General features: G+C 41.2%; 1 protein-coding gene across 2 annotated transcripts in view; it reads right to left on the reverse strand.

The window, feature by feature from the left end:
* The window catches only part of PAPSS1 (3'-phosphoadenosine 5'-phosphosulfate synthase 1), a 157,231-nt gene that overhangs the window by 99,425 nt on the left and 39,584 nt on the right, over positions 1–18,222 (reverse strand). The window lies entirely within an intron of this gene.

An 18,222-nucleotide genomic window follows, 5' to 3' on the forward strand; every position in this document is an offset into this window, starting at 1 on the left:
CTTCTTGACCAAAAGGGGATGTGAAAGGAAATGAAATAAGTTACAGTGGCAGAGAGATTCCAAAAGGAGCAGAGAGGTCACTCTGGTGGGCACTCTTATGCACAATTTAGACAACCCTTTTTATGTTCTAGTGAATTGGAGTAGCTACCAGTAAATACCTGAAACTATCAAACTACAGCCCAGAATCCATGACTCTTGAAGACGATTGTATAAAAATGTAACTTATGAGGGGTGACAATGCGATTGGGAAAGCCATATGGACCACACTCCCCTTTGTCTAGTTTATGGATGGATGAGTAGAAAAATGGGGGAAGGAAGAAAACAAACAAACAAACAAACAAAGGCATCCAGTGTTCTTTTTGACTTCAATTGCTCTTTTTCACTTTAATTATTATTCTTGTTATTTTTGTGTGTGTGCTAATGAAGGTGTCAGGGATTGATTTTGGTGATGAACGCACAACTCTGTAATGATACTGTGAACAATCGAATGTACACTTTGTTTTGTATGACTGCATGGTATGTGAATATATCTCAACAAAATGAATTTAAAAAAATAAAATAAAATAAAAATGAAAACAGCAACAGCAAAAAAAAACAAGATGCAAGTCCTTTTCATTACAGATACAACGAAAAATTATACATTAAAGTATATGTGCACAGGGAGGTGTGTAAACCATTTAAGAATCACTAATTAGATATAAAAATAGAAGATCAGAACTAACAGAAAATAAAACTAACTTTTCTACCTTTGATATGAAAAAAGACTCAAGTAAAAAAAGAAATCAGTAAATTCAATGCACAAAAAAGGCAAACAAAATTACAACCACAATAAAAAGGAAAAATACTGTGAAATGTGGTTCCAACAAGAATGACTCAAAAGTAGTATCTAAAAGAAGGATTTCATAAAAATTTATACTATTGGAGACCCCAATAAAGTAAAAGTAAGGAGAAAAATAAGAGAATTCGCTGACAATAAAACACATCGAGGTTTCACAAGAGAACATCACCCATACCCTAATGTCTTAGTTCCCTTGGGCAGTCATAAAGTGCCACAAACTGTTTGGCTTAAAACAGCAGCAATTTACTGTCTCACAGTTCTGGAGGCTAGAAGTCCAAAATCAAGGTGTCCGTAGGGTCATACTTACTCAGAAACATTTTTTTTTTCCTTTTGTGCATTTTTCCTCCTAGTCTGCCAGCATTCAATAAAAAAAAAATTGAGATACACCCAAAAAACAAGTAAATAAGCCACTGTGAATAGATAAAGGAATCAACAAAATCAGATCCAGAAATGGTGCACATGTTGGAACCATTGAGCAGGACTTCAAAATAACATGTTAAAGGATCTAGGGAAAACTGGTCAATGTACCACGAAAAGTTAAGATTTCAACAGAGAAATGTAAACTATAAAAAAAGGGCAAGGGTGACATCATCAACATGGCAACGTAAGACATCCCTGGAAAAGCCTCCCTTCAGAATGAACAAAGAAAAGGAAAAATCCCACTTCATTAGAACTCTAGAGGATGGCAGAACTGGAAAAGGACTCCACAAATGCTGAATCGAAGAAAAAGAAGAGTAATCTCCAAGATCAGGTAGGGGATTTTCTCACCAGACCCATAAGTCTGGACCCCTCCCATCACTTGGTCCTGGGCAGCTTGGGAGTCACACAGAGGCAGCAGTGCCTGATTCCTCCTGCCGCAGATGCAGAGGACAGAGCCACTCACAGCGGCAAGTTAGAAACCTAAGCATATCGAGGCACAGGGCCCCAAGTCCTCAGAGACCCTGATGGAACACAAAACACTGAGGAGTGCCACATGGAAAATGACATTCAGGGGTTACAGAGAGAGTGAGAGTGAGAGAGCGAGAGTGAGAGAGCGAGAGTACACATGCGTGCAGCACAACTGCTGGAAAGAGGTGCACATGCTTAATCCGGTCTCTGCCCACTGGATCACCTAAATGTAAACAGACTTTTTTGGATTGACCCAACTTTCTGAACTAACCCCATCTAGGTCCCCAGTGGGATACTCAAACGGCGAAGAAACGAGAGGAAGAAATGCCTGAGAGAAAAAACAAAAGTGGGGGTGGGGGGTGAACTGAGCTACCATAAGACAGAACATATCCCAGAACTGAAAGGTGTAAGAAAAACAGACACTGGGTGAGGGGGAGAATTTAAACAAATCATAGGAGCTGGGGAGAAAATTCTGCACAAAACAAACAGAACAGATCAAGATCCCCAGAGAAAGAACAAAGGAAAGGAAGATTACTCCTGGAGGTGAAAAATATTGCACAAAAAGTGCAATCTTAAAAACTGCACCACATATCCATGGAAGAAACAGATAAAAAGAGCTGAACAGTTAAACACTGGCTACTCTGAAGGTACAGAATAAGTCTGAACAAGCATCAAAGAGCAGTCTTAACACAAAGCCAATTAACAATAAAACCCTAGGCAAGAGGGAGAAATGACCTTCAGAGTTAACTCATCAAGATAATCAGATGCCCAGACATCAGCAAAAAATTACAAGTCACACTAAAAAACAAGAAGATATGACTCAGTCAAAAGAACAAAGTAAAACTACAGAGACACAAAATTTGCAACAACTAATCAAAGAAATCTGAACAAATCTCCTACATCAATTCAATGAGATGAAGAAAAGTATGGATAAAGAGCTAAAGTATAGTAAGAAGAAAATGTGTGAACATGAAGAATTTGAAAGTTCAAAAAGAAACAACAGAAATTACAGGCACAAAAGGCACAATATTGGAGATTTAAAATACACTAGAGGCATACAACAGAAGATATGAACAGGCAGAAGAAAGAATCAGTGAACTAGAAGACAGAGCAATCGAGATCACAGTCAGAAAAAGAGACAGAAAAAAGAATAGAAAAAATTGAGCAGTGTCTCAGGGATTTGAGTGACAGCATCAAGCCTCCAAACATACGCATCATGGGTGTCTCAGGAGAAAAAAATGGAAAGGGGGCAGAAAGAATATCTGAAGAATGGCCAAACATTTCCCAACTCATACAAAGGACATAATTATACATGTTCAAGAAGCACAACTTACTCCAAACAAAATAAACCCTAACAAACTCACTCCAAGAGAAAAACCTAATCAGAATTTCAAATGCCAAAGTTCTGAAAGCAGCAAAAGAAAAGCGACTTGTCACATACAAGGAATTCTCAGTAAGACTAAGGGCTGATTTATCATCAGAAACCATGGAGCCAAGAAGGGAATATTATGATATATTTAAAGTACATATTTAAAGTACATCCAGCAAAACTGTCCTTCAAAAATGAGGGAGATTGCACTTGGAAAGTTATCACTTTTATGTATATATGTTATATTCTACAATTAAAAAAAAAAAAAGAAAAAAAAAGAGGGAGAGTTTAAAATATTCTCAAACAAAAACTGAAGGAGTTTGTCAATGAATGACCCATCCTATAAGAATAACTATAAAGAGTACTGCAGGTTGAAAGGAATAGACAGGAGAGAGTTGTGTGGAGTACTCTGAAGAAATGAAGATCTTCAGTCAAGGTAACTAAAAGGATAAATGCAAAACCCAATAGAATTGTTTCCTCAATATACAACATTACTCTTTAATTGCTGTAAGACTCAGAATACAATTGAAAAAAAAATGGCATATTTTCTGACAATGGACAGGTAAAATATAAAGAGGTAAAGTGGGACAAAAACAACATGAAGAGGGGATATAGAAGGATATGGGAGCAGAGAACAATCATGCTATTTAAACTGCTAGTATATTTTCAAATAAGTAGCTTATACACATAGGCTGTGTGACACAAATCCCAGGGTAACAACAAAGAAAGTATTTTTCAAATACACAGAAACAAAAATGAGAAAGGGATCGATTGGATACATCACGAAACATCAACTATACAAAAAAGGAGATTCCAATAAAGGAAAAGAGAGACCAAAAAAAAAAAAGATCTTATTTATAAAAACCAAAGGACAAAGTGGCTGAAATAAGTTCAGTCTTTACACTAGTAACACTGAATGTTAACAGATTAAACTCCCCAATCAAAAGACACAGATTGGCAGAACTGAGAAAAAAGCATGATCCAACTATATGTTGTTTATAAGAGGCTCATCTTAGACCCAAAGATAAAAACATAAAAACTGAAGGGACAGCAAAAGACATTCACTGCAAACAGTAACCAAAGAAGAGCTGGGGTAGCTATACTATATCAGACAAAACAGACTTTAACTCAAAATCCGTTAGAAGAGACAAAGAAGGACACTATACATTAATAAAAGGAGCAATCCACCAAGAAGAAATAACAATCATAAATATTTATGTACTTAACCACAGTGCCCCAAAATATATGAGGTGAACACTGGCAAAAATGAAGAGAGAAATAAACATCTCTATTACTATAATAAATCTATAGTAATAATTGGAGATTTCAATATTCCATTCTCATCAATAGATAGGACATCTAGACAGAAGATCAATAACATAAGAGAGAACTTGAATAATATGATAAACGAACTAGACCTAACAGACATACACAGAACACTGCACCCCAAAACAGCAGGATATACATTCTTCTCAATGGAACATGAGTCATTCTCCAGGACAGATCACATACTGGGTCACAAAACAAGTCTCAGTGTTGGGGACGATTAAGGTAGCATGTATAAAATCCACCCTCAGCGATGCCAGAGATATGCAACATGACCGCTATGGCTGATGCAATAGCGGCTTAAGTTGCCCTTAGCCTTCTACGGAAGTGATAGCCGTCCGCACCTAAGATTTGCGCCTAGAGTGCTAGCTTTACTACCTGCCTTCTACCCCAGCAACAGTAGCCACCAATCCTGTGCTAGCCTTACATCTGCCATCCGCCCTAGCAACAGCAGCAGCCAATCCTAGACTGCCACCCGCCTTTGCAGCCACCAATCCTAGGCCGCCACCCGTTCGTACTAGCCACTCCCTCTACCTTAGAGTATATATACCCTGCCTCTTCAATAAAGTTTTGCAGCTTGATCAGAAACCTGTCTTGCTGTCATTCCTCACGTCTCTTGTCCCATACCATTCCTCCCTCACAGGATTTGGAGCTTCCGTTGAACGTCCCGCCGGCCGGGACATCTCAGTAAATTTAAAAAGACAGAAATTATACAAAGCATCTTCTCTGACCATGATGGAATGAAGCTGGTAATCAGTGACAGGGAGAGAACTGGAAAATCCACAAATACATGGAATTGAAATAACACTCTGAACACAAACAATTACACAAACAATCAATGGTTCAAAGAAGAAATTATAAGGGAAATCAGTAAATATCTTTTGTTGTGTGTTTTTTTATTTTAATGCATTTCTTACCGTGAACTTTAACATATATACCTAATAGCGATAACTTTCAAGGTACGATTTAATAAGTAGTTAGAGAACAAACTTCAAAGAATGCCATGGGTCACAGTAGTAAATATTGAGACAAATGAAAATAAAACAATATATCAAAAATTAGGGAATGCAGTAAAGGCAGTGCTGAGAGGGTGTGCCAGTTTGGATGTATCATGTCTTCCAAAATACCATACTTTTTAATGCAATTTTGTGGGGGCAGACATATGTTAGTGTTGATTAGGTTGGAATCCATGGAGATTTGACTCAATCAATTGCGAGTGAAACACGTGATTGGATAATTTCCATGGAGATATGGACTGCCTGCCCATTCAGGGTGGGTCTTGACTTAATCACTGATGTCCTATAAAAGAGCTCATAAGCAGAAGGACCTCAGAGCAGCTGAAAGTGACATTTTAGAAAGCAGCTAAGAGAGGACCAAACACCCCAAGAGCAACATTTTGAAGAATGCACAGGAGCTGAGAGAGGAGCTGCAACACAACCCGAGATCAGCAGATGCCAGCCACAGGCCTTCCCAGCTAACAGAGGTTCTCTGGATGCAATTGGCCTTCCTTCGGTGAAGGTATACTGTGCTGGTACCTTAATTGGACATTTTCATGGGCTTCAGACCATAAATTTGTAACCAAATAAACCCCTTTTATAAAAGCCAATCCATTTCTGGTATTTTGCATAATGACAACATTAGCAAACCAGAACAGACTGTGGTACCAGAGAAGTAGAGTGCTGCTGGGTTTGCAAATACCAAACATGTTGGAACGGGTTTTTAAAGGGATAAGGGGAAGATTCTGGAAGAACTGTGAGGGGTTTGATGGAAAAGGCCTAGACTGCTTTGAAGAGACTGTTGGTAGGAATGTGGACTCTAAAGATCACTCTGATGAGGCCCTGAACAGAAATGTTGAATGTGTCATTGAAAACTGGAAGAAAGGCAATCCTTGTTTTAAAGTGGCAGAGAATTTGGCAAAATTGAGTCCTGGTGTAAGATGGACAGCAGAATTTGAAAGCAATGAGCTTGGATACGTAGCTGAGTAGATCACTAAGCTATGTGTGGAGGATGTAGCCTGGCTTCTCCTTGCAGCTTATAGTAAAATGTGAGGAGAGAGATATAAACTTAGAACTGAACTCTTGGGTACAAAGAAACCAAAAATTGACGTCTAGAAAACTCTGGGTTTCCAGAAAGTGAAATCCCAAAGACTACAGACCAACGTGAGATTTAACCAAACATGGAATCTGATCACTATTTCAGTATAAGCCAGGATTGGAGATAGAGTTATCCAGAAAGGATTTGTGGAGAATCCTATTGTCTGACAGTTTTGACCCCTGTAAACTGCATGCCAAGCCTACAAAATTTTGGTAAGATCTGTATAGACAGAACAACTGCTGGTCTGGACTGGAGGAGATGGAAAAGGAACAAATCGAAGGAAAAATTTCTTCAAAGGCAGAATCATGGAAATTGAGGTTTGGAGTCAAGAAATCTCAGACAAGGAAAGGAGAGCAACCTATGAACATGGAAAGGGAGAGTTTGCCCCAGAGGCAGTCAGTGGGCCTTCCACCTAGATGCTAAGGAAGAGTGCTGCCACCCCAGGCCTGAGAGAGGGTGGAGCACATTCCACAGGGATTGGGGAGAGCGTGCCCACCACCTCACTGTTCTGAAGGGGTTGAGGGTGTGGCTCAGAGAAGGAAGAGAGGCGGGTGCTGCCCCAATGTTTGAGGAGGGCGGGGTCGATGTGGTGGTCTCCCCAATGCATGGATATGTTAGAGTACTCACTGTTCCGATTTGCTAAGGCTACCTTTTCGCAAAACACCAGAAATGGATTGGCTTTTATAAAGGGAGTTTATTTGATTACAAAGTTACAGTCTTAAGGCCATAAAGTGCCCAAGACAAGGCGTCAACAATCAGGTACTGTATTAGTTAGGGTTTCCTTGGAAACAGAATCAATGAGAGATGTCTCTGATTATCAAATTGTAAAAGTGACTCACGCAACTGCAGGAGCGCATGAGTCCAAATTCTGCAGAGCCGTCAACAAGCTGTCAACTCCAAGGAAGACGTCCGACGAACTCCTCGGGAAATGAACCGACAACTTTGACAAACTCCTCAGGAAACGAACCGGCAACTTCGATGAGCTCCCCAGGAAATGCTTCACTGAGCAGCCGAAGAAGAAGTGAAGGTTCTCTAACCGCCGGGCTTATAAGCCTCCAGCTGATCACCCGGACCAAATCCAGCCAATTGCATTCTCTCATTGTGGAAGGCACGCCCCTTGATGAGTCATCAGTCAGCCAGTCAATTGACTGATGATCCAACAAACCCGCTGATCACCCGGACCAAATCCAGCCAATTGCACTCTCTCACTGTGGAAGCAAGCCCCTTGATGAGTCATCAGTCAGCTGCAGTCAATTGACTGATGATCCGACAAACCAGCCCATTGGTTTATTAACCAGCCTCAAATATCCTCACAGCAATCGTCAGGCCAGTACCTGCTTGACCAGACAGCTAGGCCACCTAGCCAAGTTGACACATGAACCCAACCATAACAGTCCACCCCTTGTCAACTTGGCAGTTGTACACATCATCTAAAACCATACCTTCAAAATGAACATTACAGCTTATGCCATATGATAAGGGGATAAGACAGAGAAGAAAGCAAAAATATTTTCTTTACAGACAAATACAAACATAATCATAACAAAACGAGGAGGAAATATTCATGTCATCAGAGTCCTTGTTTCTGTAATTGGTCACGTGGCCATAGTTCATATTTATCATGACCTTCTTCCACTACCCATTCCATGTTCCCTTTACCCTCAGCAAGCACTTCAGCTGGCCGTGGTTCTTTGCCTGGTGGGGTGACCCAAACCTTCATTCCTGAAGTTTCTTGGCCATTGGTAGTCCTGCCTGGATTGGGTTGTTGCAGTTTTCCATTGACTTGAATCACGGGGCATGGTAGTACTAAGAGACACCCTAGGGGATCTCCTGTATTCCAGGAAAACTCTTCTTTACTTCCATTGTGTAGTTGCAGTGCTATTTCCCCTTGATAGTCAGGATCAATCACCCCAGCCAGTACAGTAATCCCCTTACTTGCCTGTTGATTCAGAGGCATAAGAAGCCCAAAGTGGCCAGGTGGCATCTTAACTTCCAGTTCAATGGGATTATTGTTGTGTTTCCTGGTGGAAGCCCTCCTTCTTTTGGAACCAAGATTTGCAGACCAGCAGAGCTTAAACTTGCAGGGACAGGAAGCAAAAATTTCCCTAGTGGATCACTAGGAGTGATAGTGAGTGGTGCTACTCCTGTTTCCACCCCTTGATTCCTGGACCCATGAATCCTGGCTATGGGAGAAACAGCACCATAGAGTGGACGCTGATTCAGAGCATACACAGACTCCTGGAGAACACTGCCCCAACCCTGCAAGGTATTGCCACCTAGTTGGCGCCATAATTGAGTCTTCAATAGGCCATTCCACCGTTCTATCAACCCAGCTGCCTCTGGATGATGGGGAACATGGTAAGACCACAGAATTCCATGAGCATGTGCCCATTCCCTCACTTCATTTGCTGTGAAGTGGGTTCCTTGGTCCGAAGCAATGCTGTGTGGAATACCATGACAGTGGATGAGGCATTCTGTAAGTCCACGTATCGTAGTTTTGGCAGAAGCATGTCGTGAAGGGAAGGCAAACCCATATCCAGAGTATGTGTCTATTCCAGTAAGAACAAATCGCTGCCCTTTCCATGATGGAAGTGGTCCGATGTAATCAACCTGCCACCAGGTAGCAGGCTGATCACCCCGAGGAATGGTGCCATATCGGGGACTGAGTGTGGGTCTCTGCTGCTGGCAAATTGGACACCCAGCAGTGGCTGTGGCCAGGTCAGCCTTGGTGAGTGGAAGTCCATGTTGCTGAGCCCATGCATAACCTCCATCCCTACCACCATGACCACTTTGTTCATGACCCCTTTGGGCAATGACAGGAGTTGCTGGGGAAAGAGGCTGATTGGTATCCACCAAACGGGTCATTTTATCCACTTGGTTATTAAAACCTTCTTCTGCTGAAGTCACCCTCTGGTGAGCATTCACATGGGACACAAATATCTTCATGTTGTTTGCCCACTCAGAAAGCTCTATCCACATACCCCTCCCCCAGACTTCTTTGTCACCAATCTTCCAATCATGTTCCTTCCAAGTCCCTGACCATCCAGCCAAACCATTAGCAACAGCCCAGGAATCAGTATACAGATGCACCTCTGGCCAGTTCTCCTTCCAAGCAAAGTGAACAACCAGGTGCACTGCTCGAAGTTCTGCCCACTGGGAGGATTTCCCCTCACCACTGTCCTTCAGGGATATCCCAGAAAGGGGCTACAGTGCTGCAGCTGTCCACTTTTGGGTGGTGCCTGCATATCGTGCAGAACCATCTGTAAACCAGGCCCGAGTCTTCTCTTCCTCAGTCAACTGACTGTAAGGAACTCCCCAAGATGCCATAGCTGTGGGCTGGGAAAGAGAAGGTAAGGTGGAAGGAGTGGGGGCCATGGGCATTTGGGCCACTTCCTCATGTAACTTACTTGTACCTTTAGGACCTGCTCGAGCTCTATGTCGTATATACCATTTCCATTTTATGATGGAGTGCTGCTGTGCACACCCAACTTTATGGCTTGGTGGGTCAGATAACACACAGCTCATGATAGGTAACTCAGGTCTCATGGTAACTTCGTGGCCCATAGTTAAGCGTTCTGTCTCCACTAAGGCCCAGTAGCAGGCCAACAGTTGTTTCTCAAATGGAGAGTAGTTATCTGCAGAGGATGGTAAAGCTCTACTCCAAAATCCTAAGGGCCTGCGTTGTGATTCTCCTATAGGAGCCTGCCAAAGGCTCCGAACAGCATCTCTATTTGCCACTGACACTTCCAGCACCATTGGGTCAGCTGGATCATATGGTCCAAGCGGCAGAGCAGCTTGCACAGCAGCCTGGACCTGTTGCAGAGCCTCATCTTGCTCCGGTCCCCACTCAAAACCAGAAGCTTTTCTAGTCACTCGGTAAATGGGCCAGAGTAGCACACCTAAATGAGGAATATGTTGTCTCCAAAACCCAAAGAGGCCAACTAAGCATTGTGCCTCTTTTTTGGTTGTAGGAGGGGCCAGATGCAGCAGCTTATCCTTCACCTTAGAAGGAATATCTCGACAGGCCCCACACCACTGGACACCTAGAAATTTTACTGAGGTGGAAGGCCCCTGTATTTTTGTTGGATTTATCTCCCATCCTCCACATTATACCAGGGCAGTTCTGGCATTTCAACCTCTGGTAATGCCGGCCACCTTTTGATCCATGTTTCAGCCAGCCACCCAAACAAACTGTTAACACCCTTTCTAACCCCTCGAGCTACAACACTGAATGCAGAATCTCTGCTTAGTGGGCCCATATCAGTAAATTCAGCCTGATCCAACCTTATATTCCTTCCACCATTAACCCACACTCTTAATATCCATTCCCACACATATTCCCCTGGTTTCTGTCTGTATAAGTTGGAAAACTCATACAGTTCTTTTGGAGTATAGCGTACTTCCTCATGGGTCACACTTTGTACCTCACCCTTTGGGGCTTGTTGGGACTTGAGCCTAGTTATAGGTCTTGAAGCAAAAACTGGTGGTAGGGGTGGGTCATGAAAAGAGCTAGAATTATCTCTCAAGCCATTCACCTCAGGACACTCTGTTGCATTTTCATCTCTTAAAACAGGATTAATCTCTCCAGACAAAAGAGTGAGGGCTGCTTCCTCAGGGGAGGTGATTACAAGATTAGCAGGCACTGAAGGGTTAATCTCCTTAGGTGGGGGTTGGGTGGCAAGCTCCTTAGGGCAGACTGGAGGCAGAGAAGCTGTTTCCCCAGGACAGGCCTCTACAGGTAAATCTAACAATGACCCAGCAGAATCCAGGGTTCCAATGTCCTCACTGTCATTATTATCAATCCATATGCCCCCATCCCAAGTTTCCGGATCCCATTCTTTTCCAATCAATGCCTTTACTTTAACAGCAGACACCCTGAGAGGTTGAGATTTTAGTTTACGCTGCAAATGTGCTACTTGCACAATAAGAGACTGCGTCTGATTTTCAGAAACCTCCAGTCTGCGGGCACAAGAAATAGGATTTTCTTTCAGGGCACAGATGGAACCCTTTACATCTGTCATACGGCGTTCAAGTTTTGAATTTGAAGCCTTTAGCTCATCCCTTTCTCTTACAACTGTATCCAAAGTATCTAAGAGCAGCCAGCCAACATCATTATACCTCCTAATACTGCAAAACTCCATTAAAGTGTCGAAAACACTGTGACCCAGAGCCTCGCTTCGTACTACAGCACAATTAGGAGAATCAAATGGTGCTATTTTGCGTATTTCCTTTGCCAACTCCTGCCATGGACTGTTAGTACCCTCTTGATTATTGGAAATAGAGTCTTTAGTGCCTCTGAATCTAATCAGAACAGAAAACAAATTGTAAAAGCCCATTTTAAGATTCTGTTTCTCAAGAACCACTCTCGGTACCAAGTTGTATTAGTTAGGGTTCTCCTTGGAAACAGAATCAATGAGAGATGTCTCTGATTATCAAATTGTAAAAGTGACTCAAGCAACTGCGGGAGCGCACGAGTCCAAATTCTGCAGAGCCGTCAACAAGCTGTCAACTCCAAGGAAGACGTCCGACGAACTCCTCGGGAAACGAACCGACAACTTTGACAAACTCCTCAGGAAACGAACCGGCAACTTCGATGAGCTCCCCAGGAAATGCTTCACTGAGCAGCCGAAGAAGAAGTGAAGGTTCTCTAACCGCCGGGCTTATAAGCCTCCAGCTGATCACCCGGACCAAATCCAGCCAATTGCATTCTCTCATTGTGGAAGGCACGCCCCTTGATGAGTCATCAGTCAGCTGCAGTCAATTGACTGATGAGCCAACAAACCGGCTGATCACCCGGACCAAATCCAGCCAATTGCATTCTCTCACTGTGGAAGCACGCCCCTTGATGAGTCATCAGTCAGCTGCAGTCAATTGACTGATGATCCGACAAACCAGCCCGTTGGTTTATTAACCAGCCTCAAATATCCTCACAGCAATCGTCAGACCAGTGCCCGCTTGACCAGGCAGCTAGGCCACCTAGCCAAGTTGACATATGAACCCAACCATAACAGGTACCTTCACTGGAGGATGGCCAACAGCATCCAGAAAACCTCTGTTAGCTGGGAAGGCATATGGCTGGCGTCTGCTCCGAAGTTTCAAAATGACTTTCTCCCAGGACTTTCCTCCCTAGGCTTCAGCTCCTCAAAAATGTCACTCTTAATTGTTCTTGGGGCATTTTTCCTCCAGAGCAAAAGTCTGCTTTCAAAGGCCTTCTCCAAAATGTCTCTGTAAGCTGCAGCTCCTTTCTCAGCTCCTATGCGTTTTTCAAAGTGTCCCTCTTGGCTGTAGCAAGCTTGCTCCTTCTGTCTGAGCTTATATAGTGCTCTAGTAAACTGATAATCAAGGCCCAAGCTGAATGGGCAGGGCCACACCTCCATGGAAATTATCTCAATAGAGTTATCACCTACAGTTGGGTGGGTCACATCTCCATGGAAACAATCAAAGAATTACAATCTAATCAACACTGACACATCTGCTCACACAAGACTGCATCAAACATAATGACATTTTGGGGGACAAAATACATTCAAACTGGCACACTCACCCCAGCATTTGGAGAGAAAAGGGCTGTTGCGAAGGCTCTTGGAAAGGGTTGGACACCTGCTTTCTCAAGCCCCAAGGATAAAACATCATTGTATAAATGACTCCAAGACTTTGAAATCTGATGGAGTTTGCCTTGCGGGTGTTTGGAATAGTTTTGATCCCATGAACCCTGTTTTCCTTTCAGTTTCTCCCTATGGCAATGGGAACATTTATCCTATGACTGTCCCTCCTTTGTATATTGCAAGCAGATAACTTGTTCAAAGTTTCACAAGTCCACAGCTAGAAGGGAATTTTGCCTTAGGACGATCAAACCTGTAACTGATTTTGATGGGATCTTGTACTTACCTATTGTTACTGAAATGATTTACGTTTTTGTGATATTGTGATGGGATGAATGTATTTTGTATATGGAAAGATCATGTCCTTTTGGAGTCCAGGGGATGGAATGTGCCAGTTTGGATGCATTATGTCCCCCAAAATGACATATTCTTTAATGTAATCCTGTGGGAGCAGACGTATTAGTATTGATTAGGTTGGAATCCTTTGAATGTTTCCATGGAGATGTGACTCAGTCAACTGTGGGTGAAACGTCTGATTGGATAATTTCCATGGAGATATGGACCCTGCCCATTGAAGGTAGGTCTTGATTTAATCACTGAAGTCCTATAAAAGAGCTCACAAGCAGAAGGACCTCAGAGCAGCTGACAGTGACATTTTAGAAAGCAGCTAAGAGAGGACAAAAAAACCCCAAGAGCAACATTTTGAAGAACACACAGGAGCTGAGAGAGGAACACAACACAGGATCAGGAGATGCCAGCCACATGCCTTCCCAGCTAACAGAGGTTCTCTGGATACCATTGGCCTTGCTTCGGTGAAGGTATACTTATGTTGATACCTTAACTGAACATTTTCATGGCCTTCAGACCGTAAATCTATAACCAAATAAATACCCTTTATAAAAGCCAATCCATTTCTGGTATTTTGCATCATGGCAGCATTAGTAAACCAGAACAGAGGGTAATTAATGGCTCTAAGTGTTTATACTAAAAAAAGAAGAAAGAGCTAAAATTAAGACTTCACAGCATATCTGGAAGAAGAAAAAGAACAAATTAATCCCAAAGCAAGCAGAAGAAATAAAGTTAGAGCAGAAATAAATGAAACAGAGACTATAAAAACAATACAGAGTATTAACAAAACCAAAAATAGGTTCTTTGAAAAGAACAATAAAATTAACAAACCCTTAGCAAGACTGACAAGGAGAAAAAAGAAAGAGAAAAGATGCAAACAGTTAAAATCAGAAAAGAGAAGGTGGACATTATTGACCCATAAATAAAACAGCTCATAAGAAACTATGAGCAACTGTATGTGAACAAATTAACCTATATGAAACAGACAAATTCCTAGAACCACGCAAAAAACCTACAGTGACTAGAAGAAATAGCTCTCAGCAGACCAAATAACAAGTAAAGAAATTGAATCAGTCATCAAAAACCTCACAACAAAGTAAAGCCCAGGAGAAAACAGCTTCCCAGACAAATTTTACCAAGCATTCCAAGAAGAATTAATACCATTCCTGTTCAAGAAACTGAAGAGGAGGAACAGTACCTAATTCATTCTATGAGGCCAACATCCCCCCCATACCAAAGTCTGATAAAGATACCATAAGAAAAGAAAACTACAGACCAATCTCTCTAATGAATAGAGATGCAAAAATCCTCAACAAAATACTTGGAAATTGAATCCAATAGCACATTAAAAGAATGATACAGGATGATAAAGTGGGTTTTATCCCAGGTATGCAAGTGTAGTTCAACATAAGAAAATCAATTAATGTAATACACCACATTAACAAAACTAAGGGAAAAAAAAAATCCTCACAATTGTTGCAGAAAAGGTTTTTGACAAAATCCAGCATCCTTTCTTGATAAAAAATACTTAGAAAAACAGGAGTAGAAGGAAACTTCCTCAATCTGATAAAGGGCATATATGGAAAGCCCACAGCTAACATCATACTCAATGGAGAAAGACTGAAAGCTTTCCCTCTAAGATCTGGAATAAGATAAGGATGCTCACTGTCACCACTGTTATTCAACACTGGACGGGAAGTTCTAGCCAGAGCAGTTAGGCAAGAAAATAAATAAAAGGCATCCAGATTGGGGAGGAACAAATAAAACTTTCTCTATTTGCAGATGGCATAACCCTATATATAGAAAGTTCCAAAAACTCTACAACAAAGCCGCTAAAGCTAATAAATGAATTTAGCAAAGTGGCCGGTAAAAAAAAAGACCAACAAACAAAAATTAGAGGTGTTTCCACAGACTAGTAATAAGCACTATGAGAGGAGAAAAGAAAATCCATTTACAATAGCAACCGTGCTGATTTGAAGCTGTTACGTACCCTAGAAAATGCCATGTTTTCTTAATCCACTCCTGTGAACAACAGACCTATTGTGGGTGGGACCTTTTGGTTAGGTTATTTCAAATGAGATGTGACCCACCCCATTCAAGGTGGGTCTTAATCCTTTTTTATTAGAGTCCTTTATGAGAGGATAAAGGACAGAAAAAGCCAAGAGAGAATCTGGAGAGAAAGACAGAAAGATACACCCAGAGAAGTTTGGAGAGAGCTTAGAGAGAAAAGCTCTAGAGGAGCTAACAGAGGACCCACAGAGGAAGCCACTGGAATCAGAGCTGAAGGCAACAAAACCCAGGAGCAAAGGACCAGCAGACACTGACCATGTACCATTCCATGTGACAGAGGTGTCCCAGATGCCAGCAGCATTTCTTTAGAGTCCAGGTATCATCCTATTGATGCCTTAATTCGGACACTTTCATTTATTAACTGTAAATTCTAAGTTAATACATTCCCTTTGTAAAATCCAACCCATTTCTGGTATATTGCATTCCAGGAGCTTTAGAAAACTGAAACAGCAACTAAAAAACCCAAATACCAAGGAGTAAATTTAGCCTAGGATGTAAAGGACTTATAAATAGAAAACTATAAAACTTTGCTAAAAGAAATCAAAGAAGATCTAAATAAACAGAAGGACATTCCATGTTCATGGACTGGAAGAGAAATAGCATTAAGATGTCAATTCTACCCAAAATGATTTACAGATTCAAAGCAATCCCAATCAAAATTCTAACAGCATACCTTGCAGAAATAAAAAAGCCCATCTTCAGGCCCCAAGAAGCCAAAACCATCTTGAAGAAGAAGAATAAAGTTGGAGAACTCTCACCTCCTGAATTTAAAGCTTATTACAAAGCTACAGTGGTCAAAACAGCATGGTACTCCCTTTTGGCCAGACCGCCATCTTGTAGTAATTCACCAAAATGACAAATACAAAGGGAATACAGGAAAGGCACATGCTACATGTTTTCAGAAAACATGGAGTTGTTCCTTTGGCCATATATATGCAATTCTATAAGAAAGGTGCTATTGTAGACATCAAGGGATTGGGCACTGTTCAAAAAGGAATGCCTCACAAATGTTACCAAGACAAAACTGAAAGAGTCTACAATGTCACCCAGCACACTGTTGGTATCGTTGTAAACAAACAATTGAAGGGCAAGATTCTTGCCAAGAGAATTAATGTATGTTTTGAGCATATTAAGCACTCTAACAGCCAAGATAGCTTCTTGAAGCATGTGAAGGAAATCGATCAGAAAAAAAAGGAAACCAAAGAGAAAGGTACCTGAGTTCACCCAAAGCACCAGCCTGCTCCACCCAGAGAAGCACCTTTGTGAGAATCAGTGGAAAGGAGCCTGAACTACTGGAGCCTATTCCCTATGAAATCATGGCATAAGAGGTGTAAAAAAGAAAGAAAAGACTTGTGGATTATAAAAACAACAACAACAACAAAACAGCACAGTACTGGAACAATGACAGACATATAGACCAATGGAAGTGAAATGAGAGTTCAGATACAGACCCTCGTATCTGTGGCCAATTGATTTTTGACAAGTCTGCCAAGTCTACTCAATTGGGAAAGAACAGTCTCTTCAACAAATGGTAATGGTAAAACTGGATATTCACATCCAAAAGGATGAAGGAAGACAGCTCTCTCACAGCATATACAAAAATTAACTCAAAATGGGTCAAAGACCTAAATATAAGAATGAGGACTATTAAACTCCTAGAAGAAAATGTAAGGAGGCACCTTGAGGATCTTTGTTAGGCAACCGTTTCTTAAAAATTACACCACAGTACAAGCAACAAAAGAAAAAACAGATAAATGGGACTTCATCAAAATTAAAAACTTTTGTGCAAACAACAATATCATGAAAGTGAAAAGACAACCTACTCAGTGGGAGAAAATATTTGGAAGCCACATATCCAATAGGGCGTAATATCCAGAATATATAAAGAAATCCTACAACTGAGCAATAAAAAGACAGACAATCCAATTAAAAATGGGCAAAAGAATTAACAGACATTTCTCCAAAGAGGATAAAGAAATGGCTAAAGAGCACATGAAAAGATGTTCAACATCATTAGTTATTAAGGAAATAATGAGATACTTTTTAATACCCACCAGATTGGCTACTATAAATAAAGCAGAAATTACAAGTGTTGAAGAAGATGTGGAGAAATTGGAACACTCATTCATAACTGCAGGGAATGTAAAACTGTGCAGCTGCTGTGGAAGACAGTTTCACAATTTCTCAGAAAGCTAAATACAGAATTACCTACCATATGACCCAGAAATCCCTCTACTAGGTATATACCAATAAGAATTGAAAATGGGGACTCAAACAAATATTTGCACACCAATGTTCATAGTGGCATTATTCACAATTGCCAGAAGATGGAAGTGACCAAGTGTCCAACAACTGATAAATGGATAAACAAAATGTGGTATATACAAACAATGGAATGTTATTCAGCATTAAAGAGGAATGACGTTCTGAAACATGCAACAACATGGATGAAACTTGAAGACATCATGTTGAGTGAAATAAGCCAGACAAAAAGGACAAATATTGTATGATATCACTGTTATGAAATAATTACAATTAGCAAACTCACAGAGTTAGAATCTAGAATATAGGTAACAAAGGGCTGGGCTGGGGGTAAGAAGTGGGGAGTTAATGCTTAAATTTGTACAGAATTTCTATTTGATTGTAAAGTTTTGGAAATGCCTGGTGCTGATGGTAGCATAACATTG

This window comes from Choloepus didactylus, chromosome 3, assembly GCF_015220235.1.
Source record: "Choloepus didactylus isolate mChoDid1 chromosome 3, mChoDid1.pri, whole genome shotgun sequence".
Taxonomy (NCBI): domain Eukaryota; kingdom Metazoa; phylum Chordata; class Mammalia; order Pilosa; family Megalonychidae; genus Choloepus; species Choloepus didactylus.